The sequence below is a fragment of the Piliocolobus tephrosceles genome, chromosome 9 (genome assembly GCF_002776525.5).
Source record: "Piliocolobus tephrosceles isolate RC106 chromosome 9, ASM277652v3, whole genome shotgun sequence".
Lineage (NCBI taxonomy): Eukaryota > Metazoa > Chordata > Mammalia > Primates > Cercopithecidae > Piliocolobus > Piliocolobus tephrosceles.
Genome location: NC_045442.1, coordinates 35,542,865 through 35,568,839, shown reverse-complemented (window position 1 = coordinate 35,568,839; position 25,975 = coordinate 35,542,865). Strand labels below are relative to the sequence as shown.

General features: G+C 38.4%; 1 protein-coding gene across 5 annotated transcripts in view; it reads left to right on the top strand.

The window, feature by feature from the left end:
* Positions 1-385: 385 nt before the first annotated feature.
* Positions 386-25,975, top strand: part of R3HCC1L (R3H domain and coiled-coil containing 1 like) — a 104,694-nt gene continuing 79,104 nt past the window's right edge. For 4 of the 5 annotated variants that reach the window (XM_023206364.2, XM_023206361.2, XM_023206358.2 and 1 more), the window contains exon 1: positions 386-472. The gene's annotated coding sequence lies outside the window, so the exon portion shown is untranslated. Of the gene's footprint in view, positions 473-1,214; positions 1,312-25,975 lie in introns of all 5 variants that reach the window. The other variant, XM_023206359.2, reaches the window with a different exon arrangement.

The following is a 25,975-nucleotide window of genomic DNA, read 5'->3' as shown; positions in this document are numbered from 1 at the left end:
AAGCTTGAGTTAAATGAGTCCGAAAATACCTCCAAATCAGTTTGGCAACAAGGACACTTATGACAACGAGACATTTTCCATGGGAGCGGAAGCTGCAGTGTGGAGTGAACAAGATGAGCAAGTAGAGACAGAGTGTAGATCATCTTTTTCAAGAAACTTGGCTGTGAACGGAATAAGTGAGATGGTATGACTGAGTGGGATGTGAGGAGATTTGAGCACGTATATAGCTGAGAGGAATGAGGGAGGGTTGAAGGGGCAGGAGCCTAAACGCCCTCCTGCACTCGCCATTTTTCCAGTGTCTCCCCACGTGACCTGAACTCAGTGGGCGCAGCCGGGCTCGCGGAAACTACAACCCCCAGAAGGCCCCGCGGCGTTGGTGGGCGGAGTCGAGGCCTGGCGCGCGCCCCAGCGGCGCGAGCGGAAGAGATAGAGCTTTGCGGAGACGGCGGAAGCGGAGAGCGACAGCGCGCGGGTAACAACCAGCCCCAGATCCCCTCCCTCAGTACCCCAAGCTAGGACTTTTAATCTCCGCTTTTCCCTTCACAGCCCGGGACAAGACTTCCATTCCTTCGTTTGTTGCTGGTATTTTTTTTCCTCATGTGACGCGAGGGGCCGCCCCCAGCCTGGGGCGGAGGTTACTGGGAAGCTCCCGCCTTCCGACCCCTGCGGGCCCGCGGTTGAGAAGGGACCCTCCTGGGGCTCTTTTGCCTTCACCGGGGCTCGTGCTCGCTTTGGGCGCTCGCCCCAAATGCTCCTGGCGGAGAGGACGTGCTTTTTCTGGGTTTCAGCAGGCATTGAGCGGGGTCCCTGGCGACCCCCTCGGGGCGGCGGGGGCTTGGGCCGCCGAGGCTGCCCCCGAGACGACCCCGGGGCTGCTGGCGGTTTCCGGGCTTCGCATTTGAGTCTTCTCCGCTGCCCGGGAGCCCCGGGCTACGGGCTGGGAGTGAGCAATCTATAAAGGAGCAGGTACTTCCTGCTTTTTCTTGGCAGGCCTTCGAAAAATCCCAAGTCCGGTCTTTAAAGTTTGTCCGTGCAGCCGCCTCTCGGTTGTTTACGGGAAGGAGCACAGGATTTGGAGTCTGATGTCCTGGGAGAAGTCTCAGTCCGGCCACTTGGCTGGACCTGTGATCTATTGTACAGCAGTCTGTTTACGCCAGCCTCAGTTTCCTTGTCTGAAAAGTGGGGATAATGTTCTTTCCCCTGCTGCCTTCCAGGGTTGTGGGCTTCAGCAGAAGTAATATTCCTTCAAAAGCTTTGAACTCTAAAGCATGTTTCGGGCATAACCTTGCCATCCCCCAGTCTCCTGTCCAGGTCAGTTGAGTTTTAAAACCAGGTTCATGTCTGTACGAAGATCAAATTAGTTAATAAATAGGGGGAAAGTGTCTTTGGAAACGAATGTGAACCATGCAAATGTTTTTATGCCAGGTTCCTCGTGAAGAGGTGACCTTAGGGCGTTACCACCTGTGGAGTCAATTTAAAACTTCATCTGGATTTTAAGGCCCACCAGAATTTAAACTCTTCTTCCTCAGCACACACAACTGTCTCTTGCTGTTATAACCTCCCTTCAGTATCACACAGGTGCGAGCATAAAGCAGTAAACGTTCCTCAGGGTGATGCTACAACTAATACCTGTCCCCAGCAGGTCTTGTGCCTTGTATCACAGTTGAAATTCAGAATATAAATAGACAAATATTCCATCTGTTTCATTTTTTTTTTGACATTAAGCTTTGACACTAAGCAAGTTGCTTATTGTCTTATTTTTCCCCTTGTATAGAATGGTAATTCTGCAATCAATTTTTTTTTTTGGTAGAATCAGGATTTCACTATGTTGTCCAGGCTAGTCTAATTCCTGGGCTCAAATGATCCTCCCACCTCGGCCTCTGAAAGTGTTGGTATTACAGGTGTTTGCCACTGTGCCTACTGTGCCCGACCTCTGCAATTAAGTTTTAAAGGGGTATGAGAGTGTAGTTAGGTACTCTTAGCCTGTGTGTATTCTGAATTTATTGATTGAAGAATACTTGAAAATGGTCCAAAAAACAAGAGAGGATGACAGTAAGTTGCATTAGCTTAGTGTACAAACTCGAGCCAATTTGAGTTCAAATCCTAGTGCTGTGTCTTACTACATGTTGGAGTATCCTTATCTGAAACGCTTGGGACCAAAGTGTTTCAAATTTCGGATTTTGGAATATTTGCGTATACATAGATCTCTTTGGGATGGGACCCCAATCTAAACATGAAATTCATTTAGGTTTTATATATACCTTATATACGTAGCCTGAAGGTAATTTTATATAGTGTTTTTAATAATTTAATTTGTGTCCAGACGCTGTGCCTCACGCCTGTAATCCTTGCACTTTGGGAGGCTGAGGCAGGCAGATTGCCCGAGCTCAGGAGTTCAAGACCAGCCTGGGCAACAAAGCGAAACACCACCTCTATTAAAAATACAAAAAATTAACCAGGTGTAGTGGTGCACGCCTGTAGTCCCAGCTACTCTGGAGGCTGAGGCACGAGAATCGCTTGAGTCCTAGAGGTGGAGGTTGCAGTGAGCGGAGATTGCGCCCTTGCACTCCAGCCTGGCCGATAGAGTGAGACCCTGCTGGGCATGACACTAAGTTTGGATTGCCTTTTGACTAAGACCTGTCACATAAGGTCATGTGTGGAATTTTCCACTGGTGGTGTCAAAAAGTTTTTGAGGCTGAGCGCTGTGGCTCACGCCTGTAATCCTGGCACTTTGGGAGGCCGAGGCGGGCAGATCACGAAGTCAAAAGATGGAGACTATCCTGGCAAACATGGTGAAACCCCGTCTCTACTAAACTACAAAAAACTTAAACGGGCGTGGTGGCGTGTGCCTGTAGTCCCAGCTCCTCAGGAGGCTAAGGTATGGGAATCACTTGAACCCGGGAGGCAGAGGTTGCAGTGAGCCGAGATCGCGCCACTGCGCTCCAGCGTTGGGACAGAGCAAGACTCCCGTCTCAAAAAAAAAAAAAAAAAAGTTTTTAAGCATTTTGGATTTCGGATTTTCCGATTAGCGATTCTCAACCTGCAGTTTTTGATTTTGGGCCAGTTAGTTGACTTATCTGAGCCTGTTTCCTAATCTCTAAAATGGAGGTAAATAACATTATGTCTCAAGGTGTCTACAAAGATGAGATGTGACCATAAATGGCTTAGTAGTGCTGGGTACAAATAAAGTTCTCATTATTTTGTTGCTGTTGTTGATGATTATGATAATAGTGATGATAATTTTAGGTATTTTACTGAAATTTCATTTATCTGTAAAATGAAGATAGTCATCCTTAATTCACAAACTTGACAAAATACTCTGAATAGAAGTTCTCAGATTGCAGTTTGTTTTTTAGCAATTGCATTTTATATAAAAATTATATTAGATTTTTTTCAATTTTAGAGGTTCCTAAAATGCTGTTGTGCAAGGTTATTGAGCTTTGCTGTGTTTCTGTTTTTCGAGAGATTCCAAATGTTGATTTGTACCTAGTTTGTTGAAATTGAACTGGTGCTTCATTTACAACCTGTGGTAAGAATGCACTTCTGTACATTGTAGCTTGTGGCAGAACAATTATCTATCTTTATGACTCAGATATTGACTAGGATGGACGTTTATGGAACACTTTTTTCTTCCTGCCTTATTTTTATTTTTTTAAAGCCAGACTATTTGACTTTAAAATTTAAGCCTGTTGGGTAGGGTTTGGGAGTCTTGGTGACCTTCATTTTTTCAAGATGGCATTTCTTAGTGACTGATGCTAATGATGGCATTGGTATGTGTGTATCTGCAGGGAGTGAAAGTTGAGAAAAACCAAGGAGGAAAACCTTATAGAGAAAAATGCTTTGTTGGTCAAGGCAAAGTCTTGGAGTTTAGAGTTGAAGTATGTATTTTTTACTTCCTTCAAGTGCCGTATTGACTACCAGATATCTGCCGATTCAGATGCTTAGGAAATGTTTCCTTTACTCTCTTTTTTTGATGTGGTATGCCTGTGCTATGTTTTGCCAGCTTCTTTCTACCTTTAGTTATGAATCAGCAAGATAACTCTTTTTTCACACCAGACTTGTATACAAAGCTATGACAATAGGAAGTCACTTCGATTAAAATCTACTTTGTATGCTATGTGTTATTTTTTCCTTTATGTTTTAATCTTAAACACTTTTAGCTGGGGCATAATAGCTTGTTCCTGTAATTCCAGCACTTTGAGATCCTTTGAGGTAGGCTCATTTGAGGCCGGGAGTTCGAGACTAGCCTGGGCAACAAAGCGAGACTTCGTCTCTATAAAAAAAATTAACAACAACAACAAAAATCAGTTCAACACTTTTGTTCCTTGACTGTTTTTTACTTAAAAGGAATTTTTGGAAAGTATACTAATTCTCAGCTATAGTGTGTGACTATGCATAGTGGATGCTCAGTAATGAGTGTGCTGACTAGTTCTGAATAGGAACATTTTGTTGATCGTCCTAGGTCACTGAGGTGCACTCTGGAGAGGCCATGTAGCATTGTGGCAGTAACCTATGCTTTGGAGTCAAGACAGACCAAGGTCTGAATCCAGGCTCACTAGATGTAACTTTGGTTCATATGATCATTCTGAATTGAGTTTCTCATCATCTGTAAGACAGATTAGACTAACCCTGCATGGTTGAAAAGGTTAAAGATTATTTGAATGAGGCACATATTAGTCAGGTTTAGTATAATATTAGAGATTGGAGTGGTGGTGTTATTACTATTTTTAATTTGTATTATTTTTTCTGAAAGGTATGGATTTTGTTGATACATCTATATTCATTCCCCTAATGCTTCAATGATCAGTATGTTTCTTAGCCAAGGTTAAGGTTGTTGACTGTGACCATGGAATCTAGAAACACACAGCAAAGCTAATTGGCCAGCATGGAGTTTGAGTCTGTGACCTTGTCCTCATTAGCTCCATAAGCTAACTATTCACAAATAATCTCAAGAGAATGAAAGAAAAGACTGGTATATTTTTTATTTGGCCCTCATGCAACTCATTAGACATAAGTAAATGAACTAGTGCCAGAAGCAAAAATATAGATTTTTCATTAGCTTATATAAATATATGATTAGCCCTCACACTGTGTATAAAACTTGTGACCTGTAGGATGATCTTTGACAACTCCACTAACCTAAGTTTATAATTTAGACATTTCTTTTAGTTGTTGAATTGTATTTGTTGTAGACTTCTCACCTATAGGAGAAGTGAGAAGAAATGGAACTAGGCTATTCATGTCTTGAAGGAGTACCCTCCTTCTGTTGTGCTACCCACAAGGAAATGTGCTCTTAGCTAGTGCAGAAAACACTTAGAGTTATCCAGTAATGATCCCAGCAGGATGGATGAAGCTTGGGGAACTCCTAAGAGCTTATTGAATTACAGAGAAATTCCAGTTGTCAAAGCATTAGATAGAGGAAAAGTTATAGGGTGTTACTCAGCAGTAGTAAGCCTGCATTTGGAGAGAATTTTCTTTTCTCTTAATAAAATTCACCCTTCAGTTTTATTAGTATTTGTTGTCCTTCTTGTTTTTTTTTTTTTTTTTTTTTTTTAATGCCAAATGTGGCTGGGTTGGGACTAGGGACAAAAACAGAAGAAGAGGAGCACTGTTGGAAAATAGATTCTAGTGTCTAGTATCGTGAGGTTTCCAAATAACAGAGGTCAAACTGAACATGATGATATGGATTTCTGGGATAGGCAGATGGCTAACAGTTCATGACCATTTAACCTGTGCAGACTGAATAATGTGGGCAAAAGGTGTGTAGCACTCCTTAATATCATATTTGTCTCTTAGAAAAGAATCTGAATGTGTGTAGTGTTACTGTGGGCTTGCAGTTGTGCTGTTTCAAGTTCTTTGCCATGGAATGCCAGAAGAGTATTAAAGAAAGAAGGGAAGCACTTGGATTTACATCCTGACTTCTCAAATTTTATGCCAGTAGTCCTGTTTCTGTTTTCTTATCTTTAAAATAGGGTTAATAAAACCAGCTCTGCTTGTTTATAAATATTAAAAGGAAATTAAACAGCAAGAATGTATTGAAAATGAGGTGGATAACAGGGAGAGTCAGAAAGGCAGAATCCAAGAGAGGCGTTCAAAGACAGCTACACACATAGTCATAGAGACACATGCAATAGGCAGAGAGAGAGGAAGGTTAGTCAGAGACAGAGAAGTGAAAAACACGGAGCGGGACAGTCACCTAGGCAGAGTTAGAAAGCAGGGTAATCTGAGATGTAAAGAGAAGGGCAGAGTTAGAAATGAGGACAGACAGATACAGGGAGGGAGACAGAAAGAGTGAATGTCATGACCAAGATGGAGAGCTTATTGAGTGTTTGTTGTTTGAGAAGAACATGTAAATATAGTTGGCTAGGAAAGGGAAAATAAGCAGATATTAATAGTAAATCAAGTAACATACTTATGAAATTTTTATTACACTAGCATTTTTCCTTAAATACTAAATTTATTTTGCATATTCAGCATGCAAATATCAAGCCAATTTATGTATTACCTGTTAACTACTTAAATGACCTCTCAAGTGTAGTTTAAACACATTTTTAAAAAAATTAAGATTAATATTATTTTTTCCCTCAAAAAAATCTAATACATAACTTACTATAGAAAACATAGCAAATACGGTAAATTTAAAAGGACAACAGAAAACACTCATAATCTCACACTCTATAAACATAACATATAACGAGGCCCACATTTTTCATTTTTTTTTCCAGTCTTCCTTTTCCTAGGCATTTACTAAAGCCCATCTACTTTCCTAAAGGACCCAAATGCTGTTTTTAAGTCCAAAATGATGCTATAACTATTTGTGGCAGAGTTAACACTTTATAATCCTGTTTTGGCACTTAGGTACTTTCATAAACTATTTGTGTACCCATTTTTTTTCTCTCCCTAGATTTGTAAACTTTTAACTACAGACTATATGTTACTCATCTTTGTGTCTTAGGAATCTAGCAAAGTATCTTACATATCATAGGTATTCAGGGTATATTTGAGATAAATTGTTAAGCCTCCTAAGTAGAAACTGTCTTATTTAAACAGGTCTGCCAAATTGCACATTGGATTGGACCTTCCTTAAAGTTGAGAAAAACTTGATTTTAGGGGTGGTGTGTGTGTGTGTGTGTGTGTAATATAAAGCTACCGAACTGGGAAAGGGCACTTTTTTTCTCGTTACCTTTTGTTGTGTTTGTAACATGCCATTCCAAAACATAATGGTATAAAACAACCATTTGATTGTGCTATGGATCTGTTGGAATTCAGACAGGACAGTTTCTGCACAGATGGCTTGCTTAAGCCTTAGCTGGGAAGATTCAAAAGCTGGTGGTGACTTTATGGCTGGTACTTAGAACCTGGAGGCTTCTTCACTCACATGCCTGGTGATTGATGTTGGTTGTCCCTCAGAACACCTACCTACCCAGATAGGCTAATTTGAGCTTCTTTGCAGCATGGTGGCTGTTTTCTACACCTGAGCATCTAGAGAGAACCAGGTAGAAACTGCATTACTTTTTGTGACCAAGCCGTAGAAGTTCTGTGGTATCACAAGCTTGCCAGATTCAAGGAGTGAGTGACAGTTACATGGGATCCGCTTCTCACAGGAGTGTCAGAGTCATACTGTGAGAAAAACATTTTGGGGGTGGGAGGTAGCAAGTTAAAAAATGAGTTAATAAAACATTATCACTTTTTAAATGTCAGTGAATAAATGTTCTATTGAAAGTAAGGGTTTTTCCCTACTGCTAATGGTGTTTAGTTAAAAAATTTGTACTGGTAAAAATTTCTAAACCTAAAGCTATTTTAAATTCTTTTCTTGGCTTTTAAGCTCTGAACAAGATCTTATTATTTCTTTTTAACTGAATTTGCAAGTTGGTCAGTTTTTATACTTGGGTCTTGCCTCACCCCCATTTAATAAAACAAGTCTTGTTTTGTAAATGATATACATGTTCACTGCAGACAATTTAGAAAATCAGGAAAGAAACAAAATCAACTCATGATCTCACCTCTGAGATGTAATCAGTTTCAGGTTCATAATTTCTTTCTTTTCTTTTTTTCTCTTTTTTCTTTTTTTATACCTGTAATCCCCACACTTTGGGAGGCTGAGGCAAGCGGATCATTTAAGGCCAGGAGTTCAAGACCAGCCTGGCCAACATGGGGAAATCGTGTCTCTACTAAAAATATAAAAATTAGTTGGGCGTGGTGGCATGTGCCTGTAGTACCAGCTACTCGAGTGGCTGAGGCACGAGAATCATATGATCCCAGGAGGTGGAGGTTGCAGTGAGTGGAGGTCGCGTTGCTGCCCTCCAGCCTGGGTGACAGAGTGAGACTCTGTCTCAATAAAAAAAAAAAAAAAGGTAGACCAGGTGTGGTGGCTCACGCCTATAATCTCAACACTTTGGGAGGCTGAGGCCGGCAGATTACTTGAGGTCAGGAGTTCGAGACTAGCCTGGCCAACATGGCAAAACCCCGTCTCCACTAAAAATACAAAAATTAGCCGGATGTGGCAACATGTGCCTGTAGTCTCAGCTACCCAGGAGGCTGAGGCAGGAGAATCGTTTGAATCTGGGAGGCAGAGATTGTAGTGAGTTGAGGTTATGCCACTACACTCTGGCCTGGGCCACAGAGTAACACTCTGTCTCCAAAAAACAAACACAAAAATAGAAGAAGAAAAAATATTAATGTGTTTAATTACAAAGTATTTTGCCTAGACCCTGGTTGGAATATTTTGTGACATATGGAACATTTACCATATTAACCTTTTCTAAATCTGAAAATTTCTGATTTCTGAATCTTGTCTGGTCCCACAAGTTTTGGATTAGGGATTTTGAACTGCAATTAAAAACCTAGTGTTAGGAAAAGATGAGTTTATTAACTTGTTTTGGTAGTTCTGAACTTTTTTTTATCACATGAATCTTCCCAGAACTTTTGTGCTTTCATTTCACATTTTCATTTCAGGAGAAGATCCAGAAGGAAAATAAATAGTCTTGATTTGTTTATATGATCAGTAATTCTCTCTTACCATCCCACATAACTGTTTCAAACTTGTGACCATCTCTCAATACGTTCAGAATTTGTAGTGACTTTTGTGCCTCTTGATCCTTCGTGTGAGAAGCAGTGATTTAAATTAAGTACCAGAGTTGACAAGCTCCTGGAGCCATGTAGTTCTTGGTTTTTGCCTCTGGTATTGTCACTGTGACATTGCTGTTCTTTCCCTTTTTGCCATAGTATTTCTTTTTTGTACTGTGTTTCTTGTTTGCTTCCTTGGGTATCCTGAAACTTTTCATTGCTTCTAACACTTTGGTGAGGGACAGTGCTTCAAAAACTAGGATAAGATCTTGGCTGCCAGTTTATTAACTTGCAGTTTGCCCCCCTCAGTGGAGAGAAAACATTAAAATCAAGGTTGAGGAGTGTATCTTTGACTTCATAACATCAGGTAGTTTTAACTTTTTGAGTTATTAGTACTGTCATAAATTCAGTATATGACCATACATTATAAAATATTCCAACCAGGGTCTAGGGCAGTACTTTGTAATTAAACACATTAATAGTTCACATGTATTCATTATAGAGGATTTGGAAAATACAACCATATTTTCACCCCTGGAAGTAACTGTTACCATTGGGGTTTATTACCCCATTCTATTTTCTGTGTGTCTGTTACCGTAGTACACACACATACTTAAACTGGAATCTCTTGCTGTTATATATAAACTTTGTATCCTGCTTTAAAAAATATATAATGGGTTGGGACAGTGGCTCAGTAATCCCAGCATTTTGTGGGGGGGGGCCAAAACGAGAAGATTGCTTGAACTCAGGAGTTTGAGACCAGCCGGGGTGACATAGTGAGACCCATCTCTACAAAAACAAAAATGTGGAATGTGGTATGAATTATATTACTGGGCAGTATTATTTATTTATTTCTGAGATGGAGTCTTGCTCTGTCACCGAGAGCTGGAGTGCAGTGGTGTGATCTCGGCTTACTGCAACCTCTGCCTCCCGGGTTCAAGCAATTCTTCTGCCTCAGCCTCTTGAGTAGCTGGGATTACAGGGGCGCACCACCACGCCTGGCTAATTTTTGTATTTTTAGTAGAGGTGGGGTTTCACCATGTTGGCCAGGCTGGTCTCAAATTCCTGACCTCGTGATCTGCCTGCCTTGGCCTCCCAAAGTGCTGGGATTATGGTGTGAGCCACCGTGCCCAGCCGGGGCAGTAATCTTTAGATTTGTCTTCGTTTTGAATGGGAACCTAGGAGACTGGGATTCAAATTCTGGCTTTGTCCTTGCCAAACTGAAAACTAGGGCAAGTTATAGGATACCTCTGGGCTTCCATGTGTCAGCTGTCAGATTTCCAAAGTATTTGACACCACAGTCTTATGAAAGTTAACCCCCTGCTTAGAACATTATTCATACACAAAAGAAGTCCTAGTCTGGTCTATCTTTGAGATTCTTCCATTTCTACTACTGAATGATCTCTAGGTTGAGGAGTGCAAAATACAGCAGTATTTATGTCAGGTTATTTAGGCCTAATGGAACAGAAGGATCTTGAAGGAAATGAAAGAGTAACAAATTGACTGGAGGGGACAGAAGAAAACTCTGGAAGGAATGATGTGAAGTTGGGAGCAAGAATGAGTACAGTATGTGAACTGAGTGAGACGAACAAGCGATCTTAACAGTATTCCACAAATAGAATGATTTTTACTGATGAGTAGTGAGGAGATATGATTTGTTAAGTTTGTATGTGTATCGGGTAATGAAGGAGAATTAAGGGACAATATTGAAGGCTAGGCTGAAAAACTTAAATTTGATCCAGTAGGTGGCAGGACTTCTGCTGAGAGTCATGTAATGAAAACCGTTTGACTAAGGCTGCCTTGGCAACTTTGTATGTTTGATAAACTTAAGTAGAGGGAGTTACTGAAGAGTACAGTATTTCAATTGTACTGTGGAATAATGTGGAAATAGAAATAATGTACAAATAGAAAACATGATACCTCTTGTTTGTAAGACAAGGGGTTAGAACTGGGAGTCAGAATACCACAGAATTTGAGCCTGACATATCAAGCATACTGTGTCATTGATAGTGGCATTGGGAAAGGATCTCGGATAGGTCTTGGAGAAAGATAACAAGTTCAATTTCTAATATATTCAGTTTTAGGCATTAGGTTATTTAAGTGGTAGTTTTAAAAGTCTGGTGCTTTAAAAATTTATTCACCTAGATGAATGCTGCCCCTTTTAAAGTAATGTTTTTGGGGACATGCATTTATTCTAGCAAATAAATGTTCTCTGGAATTTGTCTTTTGAAACTGCTTTTACAACCTGTAGAGCCACATAAGAAAACCATTCTCGCTTGGCACAGTGGCTCACACCTGTAATCCCAGCACTTTGGGAGCCTGAGGCAGGCCGATCCCGAGGTCAGGAGATTGAGACCATCCTGACCAACATGGTGAAACCCTGTCTGTACTAAATATACAAAAATTAGCTGGGTGTGGTGGCGCGCACCTCTAATCCCAGCTACTCGAGAGGCTGAGGCAGGAGAATCACTTAAACCCTGGAGGCGGAGGTTGCAGTGAGCTGAAATTGTGCCACTGCACTTCAGCCTGGGCAACAGTGTGAGACTCCGTCTCAAAAAAAAAAAAGAAAGCCATTCTCATGACTTGATGGTCATATCCCTTGTGCTCAAAAGAATATGATCTTACTTGGTCCTCTATTTACCATACATATTCCTAGGTAATAATTGGCAGTTTCTAAAAATTAATCTGCGGAAACATCAAATTTATTACTATGGAGGATATTTTAATGACTTGTGATTGTTGGGGACACTAAAAGTCTTAAGCTGTGATAGCATCTTATTTTGGTTGTAGCTTTGTTGACAAATAATTTGCATACTATACAATTCACCCATTTTTTTTGGTGGGGGGTACATGTGATAAATTTATATAATTTGTAAAGATCTAATAAGAGTGAATAGGGATATCCATCACCTTACATAGTTGTGTTTTGTTTTGTTAAAAACGTTTGAAATATGTAATAGATTATTGTAAACTTTAGTCATCCTACTGATCTGTCAAACACTAGGTTGTATTTCTTCTATCAAATTATATGTTTGTACCCATTAATCAACCTCTTTTTATCTTCCCCATCCACACTTCTTGGCTTCTGGTACCCACCAGTCTACATTCTGTCTTCAAGACATGTGCTTTTCAGATCCCATGTATAAGTGAGAACACATATTTGTCTTTCTGAACTTGGCTTGTTTTACTTAACATAATGACCTCTAGTTCCATTTATGTTGCTGCAAATGACAGGATATCATTCCTTAAAACATTTTTTGTTTTATTTTTAAATTATTTTTATCGGGGCAACCTTCTGAGCCAGAATAGGTTCAGAGAGACTCCCAATTTCATTCTTCTTCATGGCTGAATAATATTCTACTGTGTATATGTACCATTTTTTCTTCCTACATTTATCCATTGAGGGACACTTAGGTTGATTTCATATTTTGGATATTGTGAATAGTGCTGCAAAAAAATAACATGGAAGTCCAGATGTCTCTTTAATATATCGATTTCCTTTCTTTTGAATATATATCCAGTAGTGGAATTGCTGGATCATATGATGATTCTATTTTTCATTTTTTGAGGAACCTCCATACTGTTCCCCATAGTGGCTGTATTAATTTACATTCCTTTCAACAGTGTAGGAGTGTTCCCCTTTCTCCATATCCTCACCAACATCTGTTACGCCCTGCCTTTTTTATAAAAGCCATTTTAACTGGTGTGAGATTACATCTCATTGTGGTTTTGATTTGTATTTCTCTAATGAATAGTGATGTTGGACATTTTTTTCATGTACCTGTTGGCCATTTGAATGTCATCTTTTGAAACATCTATTCAGATCTTTTGCCTGTTTTTAAATCAATCTGATTTATTTGTTCTTTTGCTGTTGAGTTGTTTGAACTCCTCATATATTCTCGTTATTAATCCTTTGCCAGATGGATAGTTTGCAAATATTTTCTCCATTCTATGGGTTATCTCTTTACTTTGATTGTTTCCTTTGCTGTGCAGAAACTTTTTAGCTTGATTTAGTTCCATTTGTCTATTTTGTTTGGGTTGCATGTGCTTTTGAGGTCTTACACAAAAAATCTTTGCCTAGATCAATGTCCTGGAGCAACTCATCAATGTTTTCTTCTAATAGTTTGATGGTTTCAGGCCTTACATTTAAGTCTTTAATCCATTTTGATTTGATTTTTGTATACAGTGAAACATAGGTCCTAGTTTCATTATTCTCGATATAGTTACCCAGTTTTTCCAGCACCATTTGTTGAAGAGACTGTGTTCTTTCCCCATTTTATGTTCTTGGTGCCTTTGTCAAAAATAAATTGGCTTTAAATGTATGGATTTATATTTGGATTCTCTATTTTGTCCCATTGGTCTGTGTGTCTGTTTTAATTCTGATACCATATTGATGTGGTTACCAGAGTTTTGTAGTATAATTTGAAGTCAGATAGTGTGATACATCCAGTTTTCTTCTTTTTGCTCAGGATTGCTTTGGCTATTCAGGTTCTTTTGTGATTCTGTATAATTTTTGTGTTTGTTCTTCTGTTTCTATGAAGAATATCGTTGGTATTTTGATAGAGATTGCGTTGAATCTGTACATTCTTTGGGTAGTATTGTCATTTTAATTGTGTTACTACCTCTAATTCGTGAGCATGGAATATCTTTCCATTTTTGATATCGACTTCAGTTTCTTTCATCAGTGTTTTATAATGTTTCTTGTATAGATCTTTCACTTCTTTGGTTAAACTGATTCTTTGTAGCTATCGTAAATGGGATTGCTTCCTTGAATTCTCTTTCAGATTGTTTGCTATTGGCATATATAAATCTACTGATTTTTGTATGTTGATTTTTGTGTCCTACAACTTTACTGAATTTATCAGTTCTAAGAATTTTTTGGTGGAATCTTTAGGTTTTTCTATATATAAATCATTTTGTCTGCAAAAAGGGACAATTTGACTTCCTTTCCAATTGTTTTGTCTCTTTCTCTTGCCTTATTGCTCTGGCCAGAACTTCCAGTATTATGTTGAATAAAAGTTGTAAATGTGGGCATCCTTGTCTTGTTCCAGATTTTAGAGGAAAGGCTTTCAATTTTTCCCTGTTCAGTGTGATATTAGCTGTGGATTTGTCATATATAGCCTTTATTATTTTGTATATTCCTTCTATACCCAATGTGCTGAGGGTTTTTATCATAAAGGGATATTAGATTTTATTGAATGCTTATTCAGCATCTATTAAAGTGATCATAGGGTTTTTCGTTCTTGGTTCTGTTAATGTGTCATGTTTATTGATTTGCACATGTTGAACTATCTTTGACTCCCTGGGATGAATCCCACTTGATCATGGGGAATTATCTTTTTAGTGTGCTGTTGAATTTGGTCTTCTAGTATTTTTGCGTCTATGTTCATTAGTGATACTGGCCCATAGTTTTCTTTTTTTGTTGTGTCCTTGACTGGTTTTGGAATCAGGGTAATGCTGGCCTTGTAGAATGAGTTGGGAAGTATTCCCTCTCCTTCAGTTTTTTGGAAGATTATGAGCAGAATTGGTATTCTTTGAATGTCTGGTAGAATTCACCAGTGAATCCATCAGGTCCTGGGCTTTTCTTTAATGGGAGACTTTTTATTACAGCTTCAATCTGGCTATTCCTTATTGGTTTGTTGAGTTTTTCTCTTTCTTCATGGTTCAATCTTGATAGGTTGTATGTGTCCAGGAATTTGTCCAGGAATCTGTCCATTTCTTCCAGGTTTTCTAATTTGTTGGCATATAGATGTTAAAATAGTCTCTAATGATTCTTTGTGTTTATGGTCTCACTTGTTTTGTCTCCTTTTTCATTTCTGATTTTATTTGTGTCTTCACTTTTTTCTTAGTTTAGCTGAAGTTTTGTCGATTTTGTTTCTCTTTTCAAAAAAACAACTTTTTATTTTGTTGATTTTCTGTAGTCTAAATTCTATTTCTTTCTGCTCTGATCTTTATTATTTCTTTCCTTTTACTAATTTTGGGTTAGGTTTGTTCTTTTCTAGTTCCTTGAGGCATGTTATTAGATTATTTGAAGTCTTTCTACTTTCTTGATGTAGGCATTTATTGCTATAACTTCCCTCTTACTGCTGCTTTTGCTTTATTCTATAGATTGTAGTGTGTTATATTTCCATTTTTGTTGTTTCAAGAAATTTTTAAATTTCCTTCTAATTTCTTCATTGATCATTCAGGTGTTACTTGATTTCCATGTGTTTGTGTTTCCTGAACTTCCTCTTGTTACTGATTTTTAGTTTTGTTCCCTTGTAGTCAGAAAAGATAACTTCACATGCTTTCTGCTTTTTTGAATTTGTTCAGACTTGTTTTGTGGCCTAAGATATAGTCTGTTCTGCAGAATGTTCCATATCCGGATGAAAAGCGTGTGTATTCTGTGCACTTGGATGTTCTAGAAATGTCAGGCTGATTTGTTCTAGTGTATAGTTTAACTCTGATGTTTCTTTGTTGATTTTTTTGTCTGGATGATCTGTCCTTTTCTGAGAGTGGAGTGTTGAAGTCCCCTACTGTTACTCTATTGCAGTCTGTCTCTCCCTTAAGATCTATTAACATTTGCATTTTATACTTGGCAGCGCTGGTCTTTTTTCTCCTTTAATTGTGTATCTTCAAATAGCCTCTCAAGTTCACTGATTCTTTCCTTTGTGTGATCTTTCTGCTGTTGAGAGCCTCTAATGACTTTTTCAGTTCACAAATGTATTTCTGAGTTCCAAGATTTGATTTCTTGTACTATTTCAATCTCTTTGTTAAATTTCTCCAATCAATTTCTGAATTGCTTTTCTATGTTATCTTGGTGATCGCCAAATTCCCTTAAAATGGCTATTTTGAATTCTTGGTTAGAGGGTTCCCAAATTGCTGTCTTGCTAGGGTCAGTTACTGGTTCCTCGCTTTGCTGTTCGAAGAGGCCTTGGTTCCCTGTTTGCTGTTTTTTCTTGTGGATGTACATCTTTATCTTTGCATTGAAGGATAGTTCTTTGTTCCAGTCTTTTCTTTCTGCCTTGTTTTCTGTTTTGCAAGCTCCCATGTTTGGATCTACTTGTTTTGGTTTTTAGTATGTGTTTGCTTAGTGATTCTTTATAATATACCTCTTGATTTTCTTTTTCTTTTCTTTTCTTTTTTTTTCCTGCTAGATTGCTGCCTCTTTTTCGGCACCAGCTGGCACCTTAAGCCCAGGTTTGCCTTGGTTCTAGTAACCAGTCAATATGCTGCCCCTCCTGCATGGGGGCGTCCCACAGGAGATATTCCAGTAGTGTGGGAAGACTGGCTGTGGGTTCATGCCCAGGTGACTTGTGGAATGAATCTCCTACAGTGTGGTGCTGCTGAACAGCTGTTTTGATTTGGAGTCACAGAGCAGAATTTCTAGGGCTGGGAATAGTAGTCCGCCCTCCCCTCTTTGTCTCTGGCTGTCCTCAGGGATACTTCTTCCTTTACATACTCCCAACACTTCCTGTAATTTGAGACAGGGACAGGTCTCCTGCCAGAGATCCTAAGATGGTGGGAAGGAAGCTGGTTGTCCACCTGATTCTCTTTTTCCAGTATAGTGATTGTGAGTCGGGGGGGGGGGGGGAGTTTTCTGCATTCTTGGTGTTCAGCATGTTGGGGAAAAGGGCATCATGGTTATGGAAGTTTGGTTTTTGTTTCCTGCTTAGGTTTTCTCACTTCTCCATGGCCCTGAGACTGTCTCCTCCTCATTTTTGAATTCTGGGACATTGCTGGTGATAATCTCAGCACTTTGCTTTTGGTTTTCTGTGGGGCAGTTGAATGAAGCCAGCTTGCTTCTATGCTGCCATTTTGGAACTGGAAGAATATGTGATAGTACTTTGGAAGAAGGTCTAGTGTGTGCTGGTTAAGAGGATGGGTTCTGGGGACCTAGGTTTGAATGATCTCTTTAGTACATTGTGTCTTGAGCAATTTATTTAATTTGTCTAGGCCTCATTTTCTCATTTGTAGAATGGAGATGGTGATAAAACTTTACTTTGTAGGATTGTTGTGAGGATTGGCTCTGAGAACAATGACTGGCAAATACTAAGAGCTCAGTAAATATTAGCTATTACCACCACCACGACTACTATTATTGTTTCTACCACCACTTTGTCTGTTTATCTATTTTGTTTTAAAAATTAGTTATATTCCTATATAATTATGTCGCATACTAGTGGAATGATAGGCAGCTGAATATAAAATTGGAGCTCAATAGATGAGACGTAGAGATGTTTTTTTAAGAATATTTGGCCTGAACCTTAGAGAAGAGCAGAAAAGACTAAGGATGAAGAATTAGGGAATACCCATAGTAAGGGTGCAGGAGGCAGAAAAGGAGCCAGTAAAAGAGTAGAGAGAGATTGTTTAGAGAAAGAAGGAAAATAAGGCCACATATATTAGTGTAGAGGTTATATGAATTGGAATTAGATTTAGTTGCAACCAAGTACCAGAGACTTAAATGTGATAGAAGTTCACGTCTGTTGAGTTAGAAATTCCAGAAGTAGTCAGTTTAGGACTCATGTGGTTTGCCATGGTGTCACATTTCCCCACGGTGCTCGGATTCTGTTATTTTCCAAAGACACTTTAGGGTCTAAGAGAGCTACTAACTTCAGCTATTTCACGTACATTGCAGTCATCAGAAGGAGAAAGAGAAGAACACATATCGCTTCCTTTAAGGATACTTCCTGGAAATTATATATTACAGGTTGAGTGTCCCTTATCCAGTATGCTTAGATCCAGAGAATGGTTTCACATTGTTTTCAATTTTGGAATGTGTGCATTACTCTGTGGATATCATGCAGACCTTTTTGATACTTTCAACCATATCGTTATACTACAGAGCAGAGAATAAGCAAAAAAAAAAAAGAAAGAAAGAAAGAAAGAAAGAGCATAGTGAGTAATAGTAATGCAGTACATCTTGGCCCCATGTGAGGCATTGTGGGGAGCCTACAGTTGGTGTATCTGGCGTATACACGTGTCGTTTTATTTCCCATTGTGGGGATGCTTGTGTAGAGGAATCCGGGTGTGTGCAGATATATATTGCAGCTGATGGGGGCTGGGAGGGTCTTTCTTTCCTTGGGGACACTGAATAAACTATGTGTTGGGTGTCTGCATTGTGACTGCAACCTGTCACATGAGATCAGGAGTGGAATTTTTCACTTGTGGCATCATTTTGACACTTAGAACATTTTAGATTTTGTAGCATTATAGATTTTTGGATTAGGGAGTTCCATGTATACTACTTTTGCTCATATTCCGTTGGTCAAACTTAGTCACATGGCCACACCTTGCTGCTGAAGAGACTGGGAAATGTAGACTTTATTTTGAATGGTCAGTGCCTGGCCATTCAAATAAAGAGCAGGAACAGTGAGAATAATCCCAGTGTAGCTAGATGAAGAATACAGGGTAGATAACAGTTAATTGTCTTTAGGACAGTTTAATTCATTATTGGTTATTCTTGATAGAGTTTTTATAATTATTGAACTATAAGTACAAATTCATTCTTGTCAAATTGCATCAACAGTATGTTGTTTTTAGGGTGTAATCTCTTCATGAATCCTTGCTTAATTAGGATTATCAGTGTCTCATAAAAAATTTGTATGTATACATATGTATGTGTTTATGTGCATGTGTGTGTACACATCCCCCCATTTAACATTAGTGTTAGCCAAAACTATTTCATATGACAACAGTGTGAAGTAAAATTGATGGTAAATAAGCTGCTGATAACCCTCTTCTGTTGTTTTAAGCCTGTAATTTTACCCAGTATTCTATTTGGTAAATACTCTCCAATTTGGTTGTTTCTTTGGCCAATGTTTTTAATCTGTCTCTGTCCTTTTATATTACTACTCTGTTTCACTGCTGTTAATTATACTTCCTAAAATAGATAAATGAGCAAATTTAATTAAATGTGTTATTTGCACTGTCTCCTGATCATTAATGAATTTGTAAGTAAGGTCAGACCTATAATCTTTCTAGTATTACAATTCGTGAATCTTCACTGTCTACTGAATTGGTAATTATTTGCTTAAATTTTTTTTTATTTTTAAAGCTTCTATATTTTGTGTGTTTATGCTCTTTCAGTATTAGAAATACAAAGATCTTCTAACAAAAAGGAAACTTTTTCTGTAGGATATTCTGTCCCTTTCAGTTGAAAATGTTTTCTGTAGACATGTTTTTGAATGATGAAGACTGAAGTTTGTATGGTGCTATTTGGGTTTTCAAAAAAAAAATTTAAAAATAATTTAAAATATTTTATCAATATATGTAGAGTTTAAAATAGACATGTTTTAAAAAGTCCAATAGTGAAAAAAGGTTTTATAACAAAATATAGTGAGTAGTTTTTGTCTCACCACTTCCTGTTCTCTCTAGTCCTCTCCCTAGAGGATACAGGGTAGATAACAGTTAATTTTTTATTAACTGTTAATAATTTAACAGTTAATAGGCTATTTCTTCTTAAGCTATTTCTTCTGGCATCAACCTATCTCTGTATCTAAAAGTAATGTATGTACAATGCTATCTTTTGATTTACCAGTTTTTTTTATTATATATGGAGTTTCTATTATGGTAGAGAAAGTTTTAGTGTTATTAAATACCATCTCCACTACTGCTTCTCCCTAGCTTCTTAATTTAGTTCTATTAAAATATTTGGTTAAGTCTAATAATGTTATGTTTACATTACTATGCCTGTGCAAATTTTACTTGCAGATAGTGTCTTAAATAGCCCCTCGGTGCAGTTTTCCACAAGGTCAATCACAGTAATCTGTCAGTTAGAATTTTTTTTTTTTAATTCTTGGAAATTTCTCTTCTAGAGACTTCCAGTGTCCTACAATTGAAGCCTACTCTGTTGACCTGCTGCATTGCTCTTTTCCTAGTATGATTTCCCCTTGTTGTTATCCTTAGATTTTTCTCTGCTGGGTTTGATTCTCCGAATATTGTTAGAACTCCTATCTTCTTTAGGCTTCATTTACCTCTTGCTTAGGTGGAGCACATCCTCTAGTAGTTGTGTTGGATTCAAAAGATGATACCATGCCAGACAGCATGAGGATGACAGCCTCCAGCATGCCTGCCCTCTCACATAGCTTCAATCTGGATTGGTTGCTTTCTGCTGCTGGTGCACAGTTATCATCCTAGAGTCCCATTCACTAGTATTCCTTCACTTCTCTCTTGTGTTGGATGTCTTGTTTTCTATATCTTACCTCTTCTTTGCTTTGGTTTGTTTCCTTGTTTGTTATCAAAGGATGATGAGACCATCACTATCTAAAATATCTAATCAGGCACAATGTCCCAGAACAAAGCAGATTGCTAGTTTTATATAGTGTTTTGGGGGAGTGTGGTGCTCAGGGATTAGAAAATTTTAAGAGGCAGCAGAAGCAGATTAACATAATCTATAGACAAATGGTTACTTGGGTGAGACCATTGTCAATTGGTTGAGACCATTGTCGATTGGTTGGCATTTGGGTATTTTATTGTAGTGACTTTCTCCCTAACTTTAAATTGGCTAACTTTCAGAAGTAAGGGGCTAAGCTAACACTGATTGGCTTGTAAAAGAAAAGTAAGTTGTTTTTACAATGGAATGGGTATAAGTAGTCCTTGGCAACTTTTTACTATAGTTACGAACAATCAGTCTTTCCTAAATTTGTAAGAACTTTAAAATTCTCAATCTTCTAGTAACTTTCTAGGAAAGCGTACATGGTAGGTAATTTTTTGAGCCTTTCCATGTCTGAAAATATTTTTGGTTTCTGTTTTCACATTTGATTAATATAGTTTGGGTGAGTGTAAAATTCTAGATTGGAAATATTTTTCTTTGGAATTTTGAAGGCATAGTTTCTTTTTCCTCCTCATCCTTTATTGCTTTTGAGAAGTCTTAAGCCTATGTGGACTCTCTTCTTTCGTTTGGATCTTTTCACTGGAAACTTGTTAGATCTTTGCTTTGTCCCCAGTGTTCTGAAGTTTCACAATGATGTGCTTTGGTGTGGGTCTGTGTTTATTTTTATCCACTGTCCTGGGTGTTTGTGGGTACCTTTCAATGTAAAACAGTTGGCATTTTTCTGGGACCTGGTGTATGGGATGGGGTGGGGCAGTAGATTTTAGGTTCAATATGCTTACTTAATCACCCAGTTTTAAAGACCTCTGCACTTCCAGTCAGCCCCTGATCTACAGATGGTCTATTCTACGTTTTAGAGATAATCGCAAACTTTTTTCACAGAGGAGGAGGGGATCTCAGGATCGCTCCTTTCACCCAGTGCCCTCCCTGCATTTCACTTCCAGTTCCAGAGTTGGTATGGCCAGTCCCTGACTTTCACGAGGATTTCTGACTGTAAATTGGGTTGAGTGGCAACTTTCTCTACTGCTGGTTTGGAATTTGGCTTTTTAAGTTCTGCTACACATTGAACATTCATCAATACATAACTTCCAAAGTTTTGTTACTTTTTTTTCTCTTCTCTGCTGTCTATCCTTGTGGATTTATGTTTTAAGACAAAACAAATTGACTTATTTCAGTAGAATTTTTGGAGAGAAGCAAAATTATATGCGTATGTGCATTCCATTCTCTTAACAGAAAAACAGCTATAAGACTAACTGCAATATTCTTTTTTTTGTTTGTTTTTTTGAGACGGAGTCTTGCTCTGTCGCCCAGGCTGGAGTGCAGTGGCGCGATCTTGGCTGACTGCAAGCTCCGCCTCCCGGGTTCATGCTATTCTCCTGCCTCAGCCTCCCGAGTAGCTGGGATTACAGGCGTGCACCACCACACTGGCTAATTTTTTGTATTTTTAGTAGAGACGAGGTTTCACCGTGTTAGCCAGGACGGTCTTGATCTCCTGACCTCGTGATCTGCGCGCCTCAGCCTCCCAAAGTGCTGGGATTACAGGTGTGAGCCACCACTCCCGGCCCTAACTGCAATATTCTTATGTGAAATAATATTACAGTAGCATTACATGATTATTATATTTCTGATATGTGAAAGGTAGAGTAACAGAATATGTTGCTCAAATGCAGTAACACTAAACATAGGTCTGCAGAGAGGGCACTGCTACAGAGAATGAATAGTCATAACTTCCTTGATTGTGAGCTATTCCTTTAATTTCTAAAAATCATCATTGGAAAACCCACAAAAATGTTACATCTGTATTATAGGAAAACTAGAATACAGTGATAAACATGAAGAATAAAATAAGAGTCACTTTAATTACACTACCCAGAGCTGCCCACTATTAACAGATTAGTGTATATATTTTTCTAGTCTTTGTTTATGCATTTGCCTATGTATTTGTGGACATATGTTTAAATGGGGCATACTGTATGTATTATTTTGTTCCTTCTCCCATTTTTTCCAACCATAAAAGTATACGGCTCTTGAGTCGAGAATTTTTTTGCACAGAATCCTAGAGATTATATTCTCATTAACAACGTCTAACTCCCATTTGCTTGATTGTACATTATGTGCCAAGCACTGTGCTGACTTACATCTTTGTTTTTCTGTTTATGTTGACATTATTTCAGACCACAGAAAAATTCCAAGAGTGTATAGAGAGTTCACCCAAATATCCCAAATGTTAACATTTTACTACATTCCCTTTCTTATTTCTCTCTCATGAGAGTAAAATGTAGACTTTACTCCCTTTTATACCAAAATAGTTAAGTGTGTACTTTCTAAAAAACAAGGGCATTCTTTTATATAAGCCACAGGATAGTTGTCAAAATCAGGAAATTAACGTTGATTTAATGTTAATTATGTAACCTACAGACTTATTCAGATTTTACCCATTGGCCCACTGTACTTTATAGCAAAAGAAAATTCCAGGTCATGAGAGTGCATTTAATTGTCATGTCTCTAGTTTCCTTTAATCTGGTGCAGTTTCTGTTATTTTCATGACATTGACTTTTTTTTTGGAGATAGGGTCTTACTGTTGCCCAGGCTGGAGTGCAGTGGTGTGATCATGGCTCCCTGCAGCCTTGAACTCTGGACTCAAGCAATCCTCCTGCCTCAGCCTCCTGAGTAGCTGGCACTACAGGCGCCCGCCACCACACCTGGCTAATTTTTTATTTTTTGTAGAGACAGATTCTCCCTGTGTTGCCCAGGCTGATCTCGAACTCCTGGGCTCAAGTGATCCTCTTGCCTTGGCCTTCCAAAGAGTGTTGGGATTACAGGTGTGAGCCACTGCATCCAGCCGACATTGATATTTCTGAAGAGTGCAAGACAGTTATTTTGTAGAACATGTACAGTTTGGGTTCATCTGATGTTTTCTCATGATTGGATTAAGGTTATTCATTTTTGGCAGGAGTACCACAAAGTATCGTTATGCTTTTGCATCATATCAGGAGGCACAAGATGGTAGTATGATTTTGGATCACTTGATTGTTACTATTTTTTCTTTTGTAATTTTTTTGTGGTAAAATATACATCATTTATTTTTATGTTTTGACCATTTTTAAGTGTATAGCTTAGTGACATTATATTCTCTTTGTAATTCACATTCACAGTCCCTTTGTAATTTTAAAGTATTTTGTGGAAAAAATACATAGAGACTTGGTAAATATCCTGTCACTATTTGAACTTTCACTCACTAATTTTAGTATCCGTTTGTTGTAAACATCTTGTTACTCCTTGAACTTTTGCTCACTAATTTTAGTATCCGTTGGTGATTTCTGCCTAATTTTCATAATGGTTCTTGAGTGGTGATATTCTAATTCCATTATTCCTTCTACGCTTACTTATAATAGTACTTTATTTTGACACTGTCCCTGACGTGACCAGTGGGAGCCCCTTCAGTTCTTTTGACATGCCACTGTCAAGAATGGAGCATGTATTCTAGGCTCATCTTGCACTTTCCCAGCCCCAGCCTTGGAATAAGGAATTTCTTCTCGAAGCCCTGATTCCTTTTAATAATGACTTTAAAAGCCACAGTCTGGACTCTAGATGTCCTGGTTGCGATTGTTATTGCTTCTAGGCCTTCTCAGCTGACATCTAGGAAATAAGTATGTGTGAGAGGAGGGAGTGTGTGTGTTTGTGTGTATGTGCGCACACAGTAGTGTATCTTTATTAAAAGCAGTGAGTTTATACAGGTACCTCAGATTCTGACCCAACACTACAGGGTTTATTCTATCCTTTCCTCATTCCATATTTATAGCTCTGATTTCCAACAATGAGAAACTACTCATATTTTTGCTTATTGGTTCAATTCAAGAATATAGGAAAATAGTTTAAGAATTATTAACTCATACCACCATTTAAAAAGACACCTCGTAAGTAGAATTCAATGTTTGTTTATAGTGTTTTTCCTTTAGCCTAAGGACATGTAGTCTAAATCTGTACTGTGTAATAATACGGTAGCTACTAGCCACATGAATAGAGATGTGTCACAAGTATAAAATGTACATTGGATTTGAAAACTTACTACAAAATAAATATGAAGTATCTCACTAGTATTTTAATAATAGTTTATTTATTTATTTATTTATTTATTTATTTATTTGAGACAGAGTCTTGCTCTGTCGCCCAGGCTGGAGTGCAGTGGCCGGATCTCAGCTCATTGCAAGCTCCGCCTCCCAGGTTCACGCCATTCTCCTGCCTCAGCCTCCAGAGTAGCTGGGACTACAGGCGCCTGCCACCTCGCCCGGCTAGTTTTTTTGTATTTTTTAGTAGAGACGGGGTTTCACCATGTTAGCCAGGATGGTCTTGATCTCCTGACCTCGGGATCCGCCTGTCTCGGCCTCCCAAAGTGCTGGGATTACAGGCTTGAGCCACCGCGCCTGGCCATTTAATAATAGTTTATGTTGATTATGTGTTGAAATATTTTAAGTGTATTAGATAAAATATATTAATAAAATTAATTTCACTTTAATGTGACTACGAGAAAATGTTAAATTATATATGTGGCTCCATTATATTTCTATTAGAATTTGCTGATATAAAAACCATGTTCAAAAGTTACTTGGATTAATTTTTCTTCTCTAACATTCTTTCCCTCCTCCTTGGGGTTATGTTATTCGTTTGAAATACAGTGTACTTCATTTATTTCTATTTGTATTCTGTCTTTTTCACTTGATCCTAATTGATCTTATTTATTCTTCAGTATGTGAAACATCAACATGTTTCCAAAAGTCAGAACTCCACAAAAATGTTTATACTCAGGGCACTGTCACCCATTCTTTCTGCCCTTCTCTAACCTGTCCTCTGTAGGCTACCAGTCTAATGATTCCCCCAGTTATCCTTCATGCATTTTTTTCCCCTCAGGATTGAGGATATAGATGCACATTTTCTTATTTTTCTTTCGTTCTTACACAAAAGGTAGCATACTATAGATACTCTTGTGCTCTTACGCTCTTTCTAATATTTTGAATTTACAAAATGTACTACAACCATGTCCATATGTATTTTGGTATGTTGGAGGTGTATTTTGGAGTAAATTTTCAAAATGGAATGGTTGGGCCAGAAGTTAAAAGCGTATGTAGTTTTCTTAAATATTGCTAAATGCCTTTATGCAGAGGTTGTACGAATTTGAATTCCCATCAGCAGTGTATGAGAGGGTTAGTTTCCCCACAACCTCATCATCAGAGTGTGTTGGCATGCTTTTTAATTTTTGCTAACTTGATAGGTAAGAAATAGTATCTCAGTATAGTTTTAATGTTTGTTTCTCTTGTTATCAGTGAAGTTGAACATCTTTTCATATATTTAAGGGTCATTTTTTATCTTTTTGTGTGAAATATATCTTCATTTTTCCATCAGGTTTTTGGTCCCCTCCCCTTTCTCAATTGTTGGGAGTTTTTTTTTTTTTTTTTGAGACGGAGAATCGCTCTGTCGCCCGGGCTGGAGTGCAGTGGCCGGATCTCAGCTCATTGCAAGCTCTGCCTCCCGGGTTTACGCTGCCTCAGCCTCCGGAGTAGCTGGGACTACAGGCGCCAGCCTAGTTTTTTGTATTTTTTT